Source organism: Macrobrachium rosenbergii, chromosome 1, assembly GCF_040412425.1.
Source record: "Macrobrachium rosenbergii isolate ZJJX-2024 chromosome 1, ASM4041242v1, whole genome shotgun sequence".
In the NCBI taxonomy this organism is placed as follows: Eukaryota; Metazoa; Arthropoda; class Malacostraca; order Decapoda; family Palaemonidae; genus Macrobrachium; species Macrobrachium rosenbergii.
The window spans coordinates 59,198,464-59,203,463 of record NC_089741.1 but is presented as its reverse complement, the minus strand read 5'-3'; the positions used below and the strand labels follow the sequence as shown (position 1 = coordinate 59,203,463).

Sequence of the window (5,000 nt, the reverse complement as noted above, 5' to 3'; positions counted from 1 at the left end):
AGTAAGATGGAAGAAAGAAAATATGAATGGAAATAGAGTAAAAGGAAAAGAAGGGTTTGTAGTTAGGGGCCGAAGGGACGCTCCAAAGAACCTTAAGTAATGCCTACAGCACCCGGCATGAGGTGTACTGACGTCACTACCCCACTATTTGGAATTTTTTATAGACGATCCATTACCGTTGAGAATATAGCCAATCCGGCGTGACACAGAAGTTTGTCATCTACACCAAGGTCCAAAGAAAGCACGTGACAGTGCGTGCGCGGATCTGCTCTGCCGTGTTACCCTGACAAAATATTCAAATTTAAGTGCCTTGTAAAATATTCAAATTTAAACAGTTGATTGCAGGCGTAAAACGAACTTGAAGGCGAAAGACGGAAGACTAAAAGATAAACGCTAATTCCAATTCACTCCTTGAACGTATATTTAATGATGTGATGATGAATCAGTGATATACAATAATTATAAAACACCGACTTTAGGGAGAGGTGACATTAGTAATTTTGAGTTAATAGCACACGCCATCTGCACATTTTCTGCTTACTGTACAATATTTATGGCCCAGCTCCTGAACGAGAAACTTCTTCGTTTTTCTGTGCCTCAGCTGAGTCCGACCTAATTACCATGTCTTCTTTGCTATAACCATTTTCCAAATCATTCTGAGTGTCTGTAGTAGTTTCACTTGTCTCGTTGCTAACATTATCTCTATGAGAATGAATTCAAGAACGTCCCAACGGATGCAAATGGTTAATGGAAATGTGAACTATAGTGCCATTTCCCCATTTAAACTCGTTATCATGTCCTGCAGTTAATTCCAGAATTCTACCCATCAGTCAATGGGGTCTAGGTTTGGTTGACAATTTTAGCCAGCACCACATCACCAGCCCTAGCCTTTCTCTGCAAACTATATTAATTAAAGTTCTTGAAATGTTCTCTTAAGACATACCATTGTTCCTGGAAATGGGTAAAAAAAAATCTTCAAAATTCGCCGGATATTTCAATATTGAATTTTAAAAAGGTAGCCCTCGTTCACATAAATAACCATCATCTGACAGTCTTAACAATAAGAAAGGATTACTATTAAATTTTAGAAAAACTGGGTGTAATCTCTTCAAGTCTCTTAAGAACGATATTTCAAAGATTAATACCTAATAGCACCTTGAATGTCACCAATGACATCCAAAAATATGTGAGCTGAGCTCTCCAATATTTTTATAAAGGCAATTCTTCATAGTTCTAAGAAGTTCCTCCCAAGTAGTTCTCACCCAGGAAGAGTATAAAGCTATTCTAAGATGTACATTATGATTCTGAAAATGTTCTCTAATTCATATCGAGCTAACCCTTGTTCCACAAGCTGTTGGTATTAAATTACCAACAGTAATCTCAGGTTGCGATACTAATCTGCATGCCTGCGTGAGAGTCTGCTAAGAGAGGAATGGGCAGTTTCCTGCTACCCTAAATCTCTACCATGAAAACAGTTACCTAAAACCTTTCTGAGGCCGTAAGAAAAGCACTTTCATCATACTGAACAGAGGATAACACCAGTTCACCCTTCAACTGTCTCACAATCTTCTGATTATTGTAAATCCTCTGACTCAGTGACCAACACGTATTTAACAGCCCAAACGTATTTGAGCCTATAAAAAGTAAATGCCTTGTGAATGCTGTACACTGATACAAACAATGGAACTAAAGTCACCACTATGGAAGGCAGGGCATAAAGCAGATATGTGTGCAAATACTTTGTAAAGAAAGGAGGATTATCCCAAATTATTAGACTTGCCAGGACATTATTCAGGATCATATCTGTCAATGGAACAATGATGGCACAGCTTCACGACACCACAGCAGATTTACAAGATTCAACAATTCCAAATTTTGAACAAGTTGGCGTACTACCACCAAGAACATTACAAAACATACAAAATCTGCCCTTGTCCTTCATGACATTTTCTGTGAGAGAGGTACTAAATCTATCTAACATGGGAGATGCATTATTCTTGGAATAATCATAGTTAAACAAATTCTTCAGTGCCTTACCAGTAGGTTTAACTTCACCTTTATGTTTAACTCGAACCTTTCTCTCCGCAATTACCATACATCCCTCCTACTCTTTGGAAGTATGGATTCAAGTCTTAAAAATACCATTATAATTATCAAACAAATCTACAACTGTAGAATTACTGCTACTGACTTTATGCACAAGTCCTCCCCTAACTGACGCAGGCAATTTCTAAAATACAATGTGGTTGACAAGTTTGCAGCCAAAAGATGCAATGTGCAAAAATCTACATTTTACTGCTTCAACCCATAAACTACATGACTTTTATTGACAGAACATATGACTTCCAAAAATGAAGTGTTATATCTGGGAAACTTACTCAGAAGTTGTTTGAAATTCATCAAAACTCCAATCCTTATCCAAGTCTTCATGTGTCAGTGCAGCTGAGGCCACTTCATACTTTTCATCTGAAACAAACATACTTGAAATTACTCTAAAGGCACAGACGTTTACACACCTTTTTAAATACGTAAGCTTACCAGAATCAGGCAACTCCTCACAAGCATCTATGTATACATAACAAGAAATCCGGTAATCCTACAGTTAAGGGGTCCAAATTCACTGGATTACGTAAAGTCAAGATCAGCACACAGATTTATCAAATATTTATTGAATCATGGAAAATAATGAAAAAATTAGCAGTTTATCTGCTTACACAAGCAGAATTGTAAAAAAAATCAAAGGGAATAAAGGGGGAACATAAATAAACAAAAATATGTATTAGGGGATACGGATCCACAGAATTTTGAGAAAATCATAAATCTCTGCTTCTGTAAGCCGATAAACTGCTCACTTTTTTCGGATTTATCAAAAAGTGGCTGCTGAAGAGCAGGAGCCGTGCCAAGTTCCTACCTGGTTCCTACACGCTCATTCCACACACATAGTTGCATGAGGTGCAGAGCTTTATTCTCTTTGTTTTTTCACAATCTCTGCCTCTTTAAGCAGATAAACTGCTAATTTTGTTTAGCAAATATACTTCTGTTTGCAGAACTGTCGAAAGAAGAAATTGAAAATAGGAAAGAAATCTTAAACACACACAAAAGAGCAGTAAATTTGGACCCCTGAACTGTAGGATTACCAGGAATCATTGATTTCTGACTTATCAAGAAACTGATCACCTTGCACTGAAGAAGAGGTACCCTACACAGTTGATGCACTACAACATCATTTCACCATCAATAGGTTCTTTAAATTTACGAGTTTCTCAATAACAGCTATCATCTAATGTACTTGATTATTAAGATCATTTACCCTTCTATTATCAGTTTGGGGTTTCCCATAAGCCTACTCGTCAAACAAATCAACAACCTTATCACACATCTTTTCCCAACACTGAATTATTGTACATAGTTTCTCTGAAATATATACTTAATGATTTAATCCCTGTGGTTGCAACTGTTCCAAATTACTCAGTGCTATGATTACCATAGATTTTATTTCATTTTATGAAATTTATGCTGTTAGGCCATGCAATGGTGCACTGTCAGCCGCTCAACGCTTGAAACAGTGAAAAGAGGGATTGAGTGGTTGGAAAGAAAAATAAACATCTACCAGAAAATAAAGGAAATGGAGTACAAGGATCTACGGGTGGAACTGACAGAAAACCATACAGTTCCACTAAGAAATAACAGCACAGTAAACCCTCGTATTCGTGGGGGATGCGTATCGCACACCCCCACGAACAGCTAAAATCCGCGAATACTTAAAACCCTTCTAAAAACACTTAGAACTGCCTATTTTGATAGTTTGAACACAAGAAAAACCCTTTAAAAATGCTTACACCTGAGTGTTTTAATAGTTTTGTCACAAAAAGTGCATCTAGTCATGAAAATGATATGAAAATACAGTAATTAGTGAATATTTCTCAGTGAAAAATACCGCGAATGGGGGAATTTTCTACGAATAATGGGTAGATATGTTCCACAGAGAAATCCGCAAATATGTGAGTCCGCGAATCGTAAGAACATGAATACAGGGGGTTTGCTGTAGATTGGTTGGACAGCAAGATGGAAAAAAATGAAGTGGAAATGGAGGTACAGTAAAAAGCTGAAAAATTAGTACGGCCAGGGGCGGAAGGAACACTACAAACACCCTTCAGTAATGCCTACAGTAAGCCATGTAAAGACTTAACACCTGCAAGCCTCCTAACAAAAGCATCATTCATCTTAGCAAACAACTTGTTCAGTCACTGTAGGCCTACCCCTGACAGCCTCCTCTTCCTCTCGTTCTATCATTGTTCATAACATTCATGAAAAACCAAAAATTTTACAAATAAAAATAACTACTAGCCTAGGCTAACCAAACACCATACCCTTTATTATACTGCACCCTAACCTGGTCTATCAGTGAAGCTAACGGGCTTGTATACCTAGCCTAAACAATATATGGTAACTGTAAAAATATCAGCAACCTATGCTACCTTATACAAGTACTATACAAAAAGTGAAACAGCACTAAGCACAACAGCCCGACTTGCTGCTGGCTAGGCTATACAGCAAACTGATTATCATCAATCATTTGGCAGAATTTATACACAGACCTAATCTAGCCCATACCAAATTTGGCATGTTGGTCAATACACATATCTGCTTAACATTGAGCAAAAAATAAAAAGTACAATGAAATTTAACGAAGATTTCGCTACAAAACCGCTGATTAGATACTATAGGCTAGGCCTAATCTTAACCTACGCTAAATCCCCTTATTGTAAGAAGGCCACAATTCTCTCTGTTACAGTATATCAATTACAGAAAATACAAACACCAACAACTTACCTGCAAGGCCATTACTATGATATACACGAAAGACTAGCAAAAAATGTTCAACTATGTTTCAACTAATCACTACATGTCAACATACACAACAAAAACAAACCTCATACCGACCGCTGAATAGGCTGGTTGTCTAGCCTTTACAACCGCTCTCCCAAAAAATACCGGTA

The 5,000-nt window shown here is 37.3% G+C and overlaps 1 protein-coding gene and 1 long non-coding RNA gene across 3 annotated transcripts in view; one reads left to right on the top strand and one right to left on the bottom strand.

The window, feature by feature from the left end:
- The window catches only part of LOC136838858 (uncharacterized), a 64,769-nt gene extending 59,830 nt beyond the window's left edge, over positions 1 to 4,939 (bottom strand). For both annotated transcript variants that reach the window (XR_010853145.1, XR_010853146.1), the window contains exons 1-2: positions 4,834 to 4,939; positions 2,379 to 2,466 (exon numbers count right to left, since the gene is read on the bottom strand). This is a non-coding gene — a long non-coding RNA (uncharacterized lncRNA). The remainder of the gene's footprint in view (positions 1 to 2,378; positions 2,467 to 4,833) is intronic.
- Positions 1 to 5,000, top strand: part of LOC136838855 (uncharacterized) — a 78,976-nt gene that overhangs the window by 38,487 nt on the left and 35,489 nt on the right. The gene's annotated exons all lie outside the window — the stretch shown is intronic.